This window comes from Pelodiscus sinensis, chromosome 9 (genome assembly GCF_052426305.1).
Source record: "Pelodiscus sinensis isolate ZL-2025 chromosome 9, ASM5242630v1, whole genome shotgun sequence".
In the NCBI taxonomy this organism is placed as follows: Eukaryota; Metazoa; Chordata; order Testudines; family Trionychidae; genus Pelodiscus; species Pelodiscus sinensis.
Window position 1 is genome coordinate 13,954,414 of NC_143060.1, and position 12,296 is coordinate 13,966,709.

The following is a 12,296-nucleotide window of genomic DNA, read 5'->3' on the forward strand; positions in this document are numbered from 1 at the left end:
GGGGGAGGGGTGTGAGTAAGGGGGATGCTGCGTATTCGGAGCCTGTGGGTGGCCTGGGGTAGTGAGGGATGGGGGAGGGGTTGGGGAATAGGCAGGGCTGAGGGGGGACCAGGGGCCATGGGGATGGAGACTGGGCTGGCATCAGCTCAAGGCAAGGTGATGAAGGTCTGTGTGGGGCAGGTTAAGTGCTCTATGTGAGCCCCACAAGCCAGACACAATATCTCTTACACAGTAGAATGCTACCCCAGGGGAAACACTCCTGCACTTGAGGTGATACCATAAGTGGTGGCAAAACACCCCCAGGCTAAGTCAAGATCCTGGCAGCCCAGGTGACAGCTCACCTGTTAAGATCAGAATACAAGTTGTAGTATGTAAGGAGCCAAAGTGACCAACAGGGCACAGCACACGCTTCTGAATGAATCATGCTAAAAACTTAAAATGCTATGAGATTCATTTCTTTGGCATAAAACCCACAAAGAACTGCCCAGATTCCTGTGTCACCTTAGAGTGCGTCTAGACTGCACCATTATTTTAAGATAACTAGAGTTATTTTAAAATAACAATGCAAGTGTCTACACAGCCATTCTGTTAATTTGAAATTATTCGAAATAATGGACGACTTACTCCAAAATCTGTAAACCTCATTCTACGAAGAAAAACACCTATTTTGAAATAGGTATTTCGAAATAAGGCATGTGTAGACTCTCCACTGCTGCTATTTCGAAATAGTTCCTCACTAGGGCCATTCTAAGTTATTCCTCCTCAGTGCCTCTTGGAGATTTAAATCAAGAGAGTATACCTACATTAGGGAAGCCTGCCTCATACTAATTTGGAGGCTTCCCCGCAGTCTAGATGTGCTATTTCGAAATAAGCTATTCCAAAATAGCTACTCCACGTTTTTTGAATGCGTCTGCTATTTCGAAATATAGCAGATGCGCTATTTCGGCATCCCTGTAAATCTTGTTGTATGAGGGATAAGGGATGTCTCAAAATAGCGCCTTATTTAGAAATAAACTTGAAATAAGCTGTGCAATTTGCATAGTGCAAATTGTGTATCTTATTTCAAGTTTGCAGTGCACTGTACCTGTTCCCTAAGTGTGCAGAGTAGACGTACCCTAGTGTAAAGGAGCTGCAGACGGGTAGCCAAATTAGTCTGTACAGGATAAACTTAAAAACAACAAATGGTCTGGTAACACTTTATAAACTAACAAAACATGTAGATGGTATCATGAAGAAGCACCTGAAGAAGTGGACGGTGCCCATGAAAGCTCATGATACCGTCTACATGTTTTGTTAGTCTATAAAGTGCTGCCAGACCATTTGTTGTTTTTTAAGTTTACCCTGGTGTAAAGATTTGCTATTCTGAACAAACATAATTTTACAACAAAAGTGAGGAGATAATCAAATTTGTGTGGAATGTAGGGAACTTTGGAGTAGAAAGGAGTGGTGTCCCTTGGAATGAGAAACGTTTGAGGTCTGGGGTAGATGAATGGCTACAAGTACAGATCCCTCCAGCAGTGACGGTGACAGAATGCAGCACTGTGCCATCAGGTGGTAAGATGAAAGTTTATCTGCTGCAACATGGCATGTTGTCAAAAAACTGTCACGTTCTTCAGACTCAGTGTATTAATGTGATGTCAAACTGCCAACACACTAAGTTGCAGTGTGATAACATCATGTCAATACAGCACATTTGAACAGAATGCAATGATGCGGTGTCAAAAAGTCACCATGTCATGAAGCATCATGGTAATGTGCTAAAAGGGACCAATTCTGAGGTTGCAATAAATAGGGCATTTTGAGGATTGTGACTTTTGGTGTGAATATGTTTCCTGCCTTTATTAATTGCTGTGAGGTCCCATGGAAGATAATGGATGTTATTAAAGTTGCCCAATCTTATAGTTCATTTTATTTCCCAGAGATAATACAGTTTGCCACATACACACTTCCATTTCTATGGAGAAAGAGTCAGTGTAGCACTGGAGAAAAACAGGCAGTGCTCCAATACCAGATTTTCAAGAGCACCAGCAATTTTCACTGAGACAGTATTAGTCATGTTTTTCTTCCCCTGTTCTCACCTGGGGCCAAATTCAACTTAGGAGGAAGTAGGCATAAGTCTTTCTTTCACAACAGATGGATTGGCTCAGTTTGTCTACTCTGGTTAGGATGCTAAGGCTACGTCTACACTACGTGCTTCTTGTGCAAGCAGCCTTTTCCACAAGAGCTTTTGCACAAAAACTTCTTGCGCAAGAGCACAGCCACCTCAAAGCACATCGCAGAAGCCATGTGCTTTTACAAAAGAGAGCGTCCACACTGCACGGACGTTCTTGCACAAGAAAGCTCTGATGGCCATTTATAGAATGGCCATCAGAGCACCTGTGCGTTTTCCCATAGGGGGTTCCTGTGCAAGGAAACCCTCTGGAGCATTCACACGTGCCTTCTTGTGCAATAGCTGTAGTGCTAAAAGCCGTTATGCCTCAGAAAAGGCTATGTCTACACAGCAACTTTAGGGAGGCATTTACAGATAAATTATCACTTGATGTTAAAATATCAATCTCCCATGGTTCCTATCACCTGATATATTCTGCAAATATTTCAAGTTAGGGAACAGAGTCAACAAATACTTGATTAGAAGCACCTGAGGGTCTGGTATAGGCGTTCTCAAACTTCACTGCATTGCAACTCCCCTTCTGACAATAAAAATTACTGCACAATGCCAGGAGGGGTACCAAAGCTTGAGCTCGCCAGACCGCCTGTCACGGGGTCACCCATCCGGGCCGCCGCCCCTCCTGTTTGCCCCTAGGCCGCGCTCAATGTACCCCTTGGTTCTGGATCTCCGGGCGGAGTGGGGGGTCCGGGCCCGCCCTCTCTCCGGACCCCGACCCAGAGCCCTGACACTGAGAGGCGCCCTCTCAGTGGTAGCAGGGGGGGCTGGCACCCCAAAACACCCCCGCTCCCAGGTTCCACAGCCCGCCCTGGGTCTTGCTCCACTCCGCCGGCCCTCACGCTGTCGGTTCCCCGCTGGCCTCCGCAGGCCCCCAGCCGCCTTCGCTGCCCCCTTGCCTGGCTCCCGCGGCTCGTTCCTCCCTCTCCTGGGCTCCTGCTCCTGTTGGCTCTGGCGCCGCTGGCTCCGGTCCCCCTGGCCCAGCCGGTTCCGCCGGTTCCGCTGGTTCCGCCCCCTTTACCCCGGCCTCCCCGGCTCCTTTTATCCCCCTCCCCCCTGCCTTCCCTGGCATCGCCCTTTTGACATCATCACCGGCGCGTCCTGGCACCGCGTGATGACGCGTCCCTCCACCCCCGCTCGGGCCTGCCGCGCTGATTGCCGGCTCCGCGGCGGCCCCGTCTGTCTCGTCCGAGTGGCGGGGTTGCTCCACCCCATCACACCCCCACCATACCAGAATATCAACTGAGGATCTGCCCTTACTTTTAAATTGCATAATAGGATGGCATGATCAGTGCTGACAGAGAAATTGGAAACACCTGCTTTTTTAGGGGTGACACACATCAGATGGGGAGGAAGCAGATGTAGAATGTGAAATGAAATTTTTAAATTTAGCAAAACACTGCATCTGACAAATGCTTTGGTGGGTCATCATATGTCAGGAAGCAAGGTCAGCTAACGGTCAGAACATTCACAGAGCTACTGAAATAAACATGCTGCGGAACTTCCTAGGGCTTTTGTAGCTTGTCGCTGAAGTTTATTAAATACAGATTTACAACGGCCTGTGTTAAAGACACACTGTCTGGGGTTTATAAAAGGAATAACTGGTCAAAACAAAAAGCTGGGCTGGGAAAGAGATTTTACTCCTCACTGCATTGTCACAGTGGGGCTGTGTCACCCACAGCAAAATAAAATGATTGTGATCAATCATCACTCTGCATTAAACAGTTGGTAAAAGGGGGTCCAGAATCTAGTGTGTGCCTTCTTCCTCTAGTATGTCATGTAGCTGTAGCATACTTAGGTGTATTGGGAGGGAAAAGATGGCAATGGTGGTTTCTGAGGGTGGCAATGAATAGGGTTGCCAAGTTTCCTGACAGGACAGACTGGACGCTGTTGCTACAAATGGCATCCAGTCCATCCGTGCAGGAAAGTTGGCTACCCAAAAAGGAAGCCAGAGTTAGTTTTGTGGTTTCATTGAGCCCGTATATGTAGCTAATTATTGGGAGTGAGCAGTGGCAGCAGTTATAGGAGAGGTTGTGATTGTTCCATATTTTCCTGCATGAAGAGCTGCCAAGTGAGATCTAAGATTGCGATGGGGCTCAATAGTGGGACAAGGTAGGGGTAATGAATAATAAAGCCTGCGTTTATTCATTTTCAAAAATATCATTGAGGAGCCACAGAACTCTATCCCCAGACCCCTCTCCCCAGCCACAGAACTCCATCCCTAGCTCCCTTCTCCCCAGCCACAGAACCAAAAACCTCAGCCTATATCTGCCCTTTGGGTTTGGGGGGTGGGTGTGCGCTGATTGCATGGTTCCCCTAGGGCGCCAGTTGCTGGCAGCTAGTCTAGGGCTGCCCCTGATGGCATGTCTTAATCAGGCTTAAATGCAAGCTTATGTAACTTCAAAGTCTGTAGCAGCTTTCTAATACAACTGGTCTCCATTAACTTGTGAGTAGATGGAGCCTGAAGGGTGGGTTTGGCTAATTGATCATGCACATACACTGGAGAATGTAGGTATGTGGAGTCCCTTCGCATGTGTTTTTTATGGTCTGTCCTGCCCCATGCAGCAAAACTGAAGTGGTTATACTGCTTTTTGGGGAGGTGTCAAGATTACCTCCTCTTTTGTAAAATGCTATTTGGAAACCTTCTGTAGCAATAGTCAGTGAAACAACACTAATCCCCATACCTCCTACTACAATCCCATGGTAAGAGAAGGACACTCCCCACATTCCCCTCACACACCAGAGACTAGTGGGGCCAGGCTAGTAGATTTTGTGTGCTCCAGCCCCGCGGAGAGAGGGGGTTGCAGAGGGGCTGGAGCACCAGGGCCCAGATCCAGGCAGCCTGGGGCCTGTATTCAGCTCCTGGGCCTTAGGTTCCCCACTCTGGGTTAGTGTAATGCTGACAGGTGTAACTGAACCTGGGATCTTTGGAGCTTAGTGCATGAGCCCCTACTGCTTGAGCTAAAAGCCGGCTGGCTTTTCGCTAAGGCTGCGGAGCAAACTCATTCACTCTTTCTAAAAGCAACTACCTGGGACAGTGAACCAACACCAGTAGGTGTGAAGGTTCCATTAGCACAAGTAGGCTATGTCTACACTCGCGGCTTCTTGCACAAGAAATATGCAAATGAGCCTAAGTGTGGAATATCGCCGAGCCTCATTTGCATACCTAATGAGCCGCCATTTTTGCAGAACAGGCTCTTGCGCCAGAAGGGGCTGTCTACACTGCCCCTTGCGCAAGAAAAACCATCTTGCGCAATGCAGTTATTCCTGAAAATAATCAGTGTAGCGGCATTGCACAAGAAGGTTTTTCTTGCGCAAGAAGGGGCAGTGTAGACAGCTCCTTTTGGTGCAAGAGCCTCTTCTGCAAAAATGGCGGCTCATTAGGTATGCAAATGAGGTTCGGTGGTATTCCACACAGCCTCATTTGCATATTTCTCGCACAAGAAGCTGCGAGTGTAGACATAGCCATATTGTCCCTAACATACAGAAAAGAAGCTCACATCCCAAAACATGACACTCTACAATGTTCTCAGGAGGAGTTTTGCTGAGTAAGGATTGAGCAGGAACTTTAGGATTTGGCCCAAAGTTTTTAACAAATTCCTCATTCCTACACTCGGTGACAGCTTTTGCCATTGCACACTCTAGTGGAGTGACCCAGTCTCGGAATGTCCTCCTGAATAGGACTTGACTGGTTCAGTGCACAAGCCACAGAGAGCTAGCAGAGCACCCATAGCAGGCAGCATGTGTTTCTACTGGTGGTGCACATCTGCACATGCCTTGTTGCACATAAATTTATTCTGCACATGGATGGAAAAATTAAAGGGAACATTGGAGGACAGATGTAAATATCATCTGCCTTCCCCAGGAGGAGAATGCTCCAGCTAGGGTGATTCACAGCAAGCAGCTTATTTCAGATTGGCCCCTTTCATCCTTCCAAGCCCAGTGCTGCATTTTATAAGTGCCACAACCCTCGCACTTCTTGTTCCTGGATTTCAAGGCATCACACAGCTCCTTTCTGCACCTCCTATCTGGTTTCCATTCCCATTCCTATCCTGTACACTTCCCCTTTCATCTCTTCTCGCCAATACTTCCCATTATTCTGGGAACTTCCTTCCAGAAGCTATGAACCAAGCCTCCACTCTTGCCTCAGTCCATCCTACCTCACTTCTGTAGCACAAGCTACAAAAGTCTCTAAAGAATCAGTACAAAAATCCCATGCCATTTTAACCAACGTGTGCACCTCTACCACCCCTTGTCACTTACGGGGCATATTAAACCCACCATTTCCAGTGTAAACTCTTCACAGAAGCAGCCTGCCTTTCTGTGTCATCCCTATGAAGAGGCAGTCTCTTATTTTATTGCACACTTGTGACATTAGAAAAGAATCGGGGAAGCTGCAATTGTGTAAGGAATGTGGAATTGCTTTATAATAGTAATACACTAAACAGTTACTGTCAAAGGTCCAAGTTTTCTTTCTGCAGCTGCTGTGAGGTCAGTTAGCAAAAGTGCCACTAATTGTTAGTAGGAACAATATGGAGATATTGTAATATTTGGAGACCAGGACATCATGCATCCTGAAACTCTTAAGCATGGCTCTGAGGGATTTGGTCAGTAGATCCCAACTTTTACCCAGAAGCAACTCTGACTATTTTGTAAATGTTTAAAAAACTTGGACCTCATATTTGTGTTCAGAATGAGACCAGTCCAACTGCTTACTCAGTCTTGACTCAGGCTAAGCTCCCATTGGATTAAGCCCTGGGCTGGAGCAGCCCCTTTCTTGGAAATACATATGGGAGGGAGCTTGATGGGGAAACACCACAAAGATCTCAAAGTTTCTCCATCAGTCATTCTGGATGAAGAGTGGTCTTGATCTTGCCTGTAGTGGTATGATCTTCAGTTCCAGCTCTCAGAACCCCATAAGCCTCCTGGGTCTCCTATCTGTTGATCATTGGTTATTGTGTAACACCTGCAAGGCTCTGTCTAGACTGCATCCCTTTTCCGTAAAAGGGATGCAAATTAGACACATCGCAATTGCAAATGAAGTGGGGATTTAAATCCCCCCTGCTTCATTTGCATAAAAATGGCTGCCACTTTTTTCCGGCTCGGAGCTTTGCTGGCAAAAAGCGCCAGTCTAGACGGGGATCTTTCGGAAAATAAAGGAATAAGGGATCTGTCGGAAAAGGCTTTATTTTCCGAAAGATCCACGTCTAGACTGGCGCTTTTTTCCGGCAAAGCTCTGAGCCGGAAAAAAGCGGCAGCCATGTTTATGCAAATGAAGCAGGGGGGATTTAAATCCCCGCTTCATTTGCAATTGCGATGTGTCTAATTTGCATCCCTTTTACGGAAAAGGGATGCAGTCTAGACATAGCCCAATTGTGTATTAGGTAATAGAGCTGTGACATAGAGGGGGTGCTGTCTACTTTTGTAATTTTATGTTCGCTCTGGTGTTGCATTCACCATTTGTCTTATGGGGTTATATGTAGTCCTACTGCCCTATGCTGCTCTGTAGTAATGCTGTATGTGGGTGTGTGCGTGCCTCAGTGTCCCCAGGCCCTGCAGCACTAGCTGAATGAGGAGAGGGAGGCTGGATGTGACTCACTGCAGTCTCTTGCTTCCTGAAGCCCAGATGACAGCAGATAACACCTTGGGCCAGGAAGGAGGACAACAGAGAAGGCAAGCGAGCAGTGGCTGTGGGGGTGAGGCAGTTTTGGCTGGGTAGGATGAGGAGAGCAGGAAAGGGGAGTTCAGGGCCCGTGAGGAATAAGGCTGTCTGTGCTAACATCGCTCCTATGCTATGCTGTATGTCTGAGAAGCTTTTACTCTACTGGCTGGCTGAGTCTCACATCTAGCTGCGGATGGGGGTGCAGGGTTGGAGGCTCCCCAACATGCTGTCACAAGAGCATCAAGATAAAAGCAGTTTACTTAGCCAGCAACTTTCTCTGCTCTCATTTTTCACAGCTGAAGATATTTGCATGTTCTCCTACAGGTCCTCACATTGTTCTGCTTGATCCTCTGTTGAAACCCTAATAGTGGTTCAGTTTGTACTTCAACAGGAGCTTAGCCTGGGTAAACTTCAAGGCTTACAACTCAATGAGAATTTTGTCTAAGGACTGGAGACCTGATCCTGGAAAGTGCAGAACATACTCAATTACTTTGAAGCAATATCTGGCAGTAGATACATGAATGGCTCCCCCTGAACACTGGAGAGAATTTAAGGTCATGATTAATCTAAAAAAAACCTCCACGGCCCAAGACTATCATACTTGCCTCTATCTCTGCTACCAGGGCTTTCTCCAACAGTAGTGCTCTATCAGAGTAGTGCTGTTTTATCAACTGCGGTTCTGGTATATGATTACTACACCTTTAAGAGCTTGAATACTCAACCCTGGTCTACACTAGGGCTAAGTCTAGACTGGCATGATTTTCCATTAATAGCATTTGCGGAAAAGAGCGTCTAGATTGGCACGGATGCTTTTCTGCAAAAGCACTTTTGCGGAAAAGTGTCCATGCCAATCTAGACACGCTTTTGCGCAAAAAAGCCCCGATCGCCATTTTCGCGATTGGGGCTTTTTTGCGCAAAACAAATCAGAGCTGTCTAAACTGGCCCTTTTGCGCAAAAGCTTTGTGCAACAGGACTTTTGCCCGAATGGGAGCAGCATATTATTTCCGCAAGAAGCACTGATTTCAGACAGTAGGAAGTCAGTGTTCTTGCGGAAATTCAAGTGACCAGTGTAGACAGCTGGCAAGTTTTTCCAGAAAAGCGGCTGATTTTCCAGAAAAACTGGCTAGTCTAGACACAGCCTAGGACTTTATTGCAAAACAACCCTCCCCCCAAGGTCAAATTTATAATTGGAGCATCCACACTATATCAAGCCCATTATTTTTAAGTAATAGGCCACAGAAATTGAAATCTGCATTCCTGCTTTTAATCAGGAATAACACTAATCCCAAAATAGCAGTAGCGTGGATGCTCTGGTTCCACTATTTCAAAATAACTACTTCCCAGAGTAATTTGAACTAATTATTCCCCAGGACTTCCTGGGGCTCTAAGTCTGAAGTAGTGTGTGCACATTAATGGAGCCTGCCTTGGACTAATTTCAAGGCTTCCCCATAGTGTGGACATGCTAGTTCAATGTTGTTAAATTGGGAGTTACTAAATCGAATTTACTAATTTCAAAATAGTTTCCTAGTGTAGACATGTCCTGAGTGGCAGAGTTCTAAAGACTTGCCAGCTGGAAGAAACTGCTGCTGCTAGTGGTTGGCAACTGAGCCCAAGAAAGTAGAAGAGCTGGATGTAGTTTATAAATGTGGATCTAATCGTTGTGTTAACCGAGTCCATTTTTCTGGTTACATTTTTGTATTGTTATTCTGATCCAGTTAATGTAATGGAAGGCAATTAATAAAGCGTATTTGGCAAAATTAATTTTGGGAGACATAACACTCAGGAAAATGGAGCCATCTACAGATTGCACATCTCAGGACAGCTGGAGACAGCTTTAAAACTCCTTTCTTGGAGTTACCAGAATGGCCATGAATCTCGTAGCCTTCTGATCCAAATGTAAAGGACCTCTCTATAACCAAACTTCCCCTCTTTTCACAACAACCTGAAACCAATATAACTTGCACCCTATTATTGTTGGAGGAGAAAAGGAAACATTTCATTATATTGTTACCCTCCTACTGAACAGTAACAGAGATCCACGATTTGGCAGGTCAGTTCCCCAGTGAAGAACCACTGCTTCACCCTAGAATCTTGCATAACTAAAGCTGACATCACATGTCTTGTCAAGACTGAACACTTCTCACACATTCATCCTTCGGTGTGATGAGATTCTTTCCAAAGAAGTGTAAGCAGGGTCAGGATAAGCTCTACCTGGACATCTGGCGGCAGCAGAACCCTATGGAGAGGCAGAGCCATCGGCGGACCACGTAAGGTGTATCAACCCCCGCCCTCCTCCAGGTTGGGATGGTAACACCCTGCCGGGTGAACTTTTGAACCCTGGGGTGGCACTGACCTGGGGCAGAGACTTTTGGGGTGTCGGACGTTGGAACTTTGGGTGATTTTTGGGTTGCTGGACTCAAGAAACTCTTGGGGTGTTGGACTTTTGGGGACTTTGGGTGATTCGTGTCTGGGGGGGTGGGTCTTTGCTCATGTTTGGTCTATGAATCCAAGTTGTGGTGTTTTCCCAATTCAATGCTGAGGTCGGTTACCTCACGTTATTAAAGATTTGCTGCTATACCGAGGCTCTATGCTTGTGAGAGGGGAAAAATTGCCTCTTTGAAGTGCCCAAGGGTGTATGTAAGATTTCTCAGGTCACTGGTGAGGGCTCGAGCTGGTGTTGTATTACCTTGTTGGGAGGAGACCCCTAGATACTGAACCCGGCCCTTGCTGCTATTAGCTCGGCCTGGCAGAAGGGTTACACAAGAAAAGGAATCTGTACAGGCTGTCATTTATACTCCAGCAACAAGAATACTGAAACACATTTCAAAAATACTTGGAAAAGTATTAGAGAATACTTCTCTAATTCTTTGGCTGTATCTAGAACTGTCATTTTTTTCTTTTGTAATTTTTCATATCTATCAATGGTTTAAGTGCAGTCATTTCACCTTCTCAATAACTGACCCAGGTTAAGTCAATCAAAACTGTGATTCCAATTTCAAGGAGCGTAGAGAGCTGGTAGAACACCTGGCAGATAAGCTGTTACATAACTTGAAGTTCTTTCCTTTGCAATTCATCACTGATTTCATTAACCAATTCATGATAAATCTGGGACCATCAAGACTCATTAACTCTTTGGTATTCTGATAAGTGCTCAGTGACTATGAAATCTTGAATTTTTAGGAGTAATACGTTGGCTTTTTTTAAACATATCTAAGTAACGTTCATGTTTCATCACAAGCATTATTCAAACCAGGGTGCTTGGATGACACCTCTGAGAAAAAGGAATCTTCAAATGTCTCTTCAACTTTTTCTGAAGTTCTGACTTTTGAACTGATAAAGCCCAAACATAGGACAGTGTCTATAAACCCAGACTGCAGAATGAAGAAACACTTCCATCAACTGGAAAATAAATAATTTTAAAGCCATTTGGAATGTGTGGGTTTTTTTTATAATACTGATTCTTGGCACCTACATAGACCCTATTACTGAGAGTCATACATTGTTTTTAAAGCAGTTTATTACGTTTAGATGAAGGCATCATAGACCAGTGTTTAGAAGTGCGATGCAGCATTACTGGGTTATATTCTGTGCTGTGTGAAAGTGGGCAGTTCACTTAACCTCTATATGCCTCAGTTTTTGAGGGTAGAAACATGACAGCTCTTAAGCAGTGCACAGCAACACAATACATTGGCACAAGCCAAATTCTGGTCATGGATGTCCATTTTTACAGAATTTACCATGTCACCAATCCAATTCAAAAGCCCCCAAATCCTAATAGAATAAGAAAGGTGGTCTGACTGCCAAACCTGAGCATGGAATACCCTCCAATGCTGCACTTAGTGGGAACCCAGATCTACACTTTGTTATTTGAGCCACTCTTCCCAATAAAAGTACAGGTTGGACCTCCCTTGTTTGGCACCCTCAGGACCTGACTTGTCCCGAATGAGGGAATTTGCCAGATTTGTGAAGGTCCCCTGCCACTGGCCTCCCAGGATGCTCCCCCTCCCTGAAGTTGGCTCTGCTCTGGCCCCACTGCCACTGGGCTCCAGTCTACAGGGCTTGGACTTGGGCTCCGGCCTGCTGGGGTGCCCCAGGATGGAGGTCCCCAGCTGCCACGAAATGGGTCTTTACCCACGAAAGCTTATGCTCCAATAAATCTGTTGGTCTATAAGGTGCCACAGGACTTCTCCTTGTTTATATAGATTCAGAATAACACGGCTACCCCTCTGACTCTTGTCCACTGAACTTTGGCAGTTTCCACACAAGAGCCGTTGAATGACCACCTCCGTTAAGGAGCATGATCCCATAAGGATGAATGGACAGATTATAAATCTCAGGTTTTTAGGTGCTCCCCCCATTACTACAACAGCTGAACCTCACAATCTTTAGTGCCACAGCACCACTGTGAGGCAGGCAAGGAAATGCACTTAATCTTCCTCTACACAGGGAACTGAGTTGAACCTCTTTAGT